Here is a 609-nt window from a genome sequence, read left to right on the forward strand (position 1 = left end):
GATGCCCTTCCTAACGCCAACCACTCCAAGAGTGTAGTGGGTACCACCAGCACGAAGGCCAGTCAGGCGGTACTGGCAACAGCCACGCTCAAAATGGTGTATTTTACGTGCCACCTGCACAGGAGCCAGTCCAGCAGTACTGGCAACAATCTCGCTCGAATGTCTTTACACATACCACCGGTACAAGTGCCAGGAAAGCGACTGCTGGTCTTATCAATAGTTTTCGCGTAAAAAAACATTGCAGCGTTAGGTAACATACCAATTATATAACTTTATGCTCATCAGAGTTACCTGATATGGAAGGGAATATGGCAACTACTCTCTACTGTTGGAGGTGGATTAGCACAACTGGTCAGTGGCTGTTGTGAAAAGGTGGCGGAATGACAGGGGTCAGATTTAGTTTAGGAGTTATGTCCCTTGGTTGGGTATGTTGTGAAGCTGGCAAGAGTTATCTTGAAGTGGGGAAAAGTGTGTATTATTAATATGGTACTCCTGTGGGGATGGGGTGTGTGGTATGTGTTGCAGTGTCATATGTATATAATTTTTTTCTGGAGCTGTATGTGTATATAGCTGTGTTCATTGGTCTGTTCATCTTTCTGAAAAAGACAA

Source organism: Octopus bimaculoides, chromosome 8 (genome assembly GCF_001194135.2).
Source record: "Octopus bimaculoides isolate UCB-OBI-ISO-001 chromosome 8, ASM119413v2, whole genome shotgun sequence".
Classification (NCBI taxonomy): Eukaryota; Metazoa; Mollusca; class Cephalopoda; order Octopoda; family Octopodidae; genus Octopus; species Octopus bimaculoides.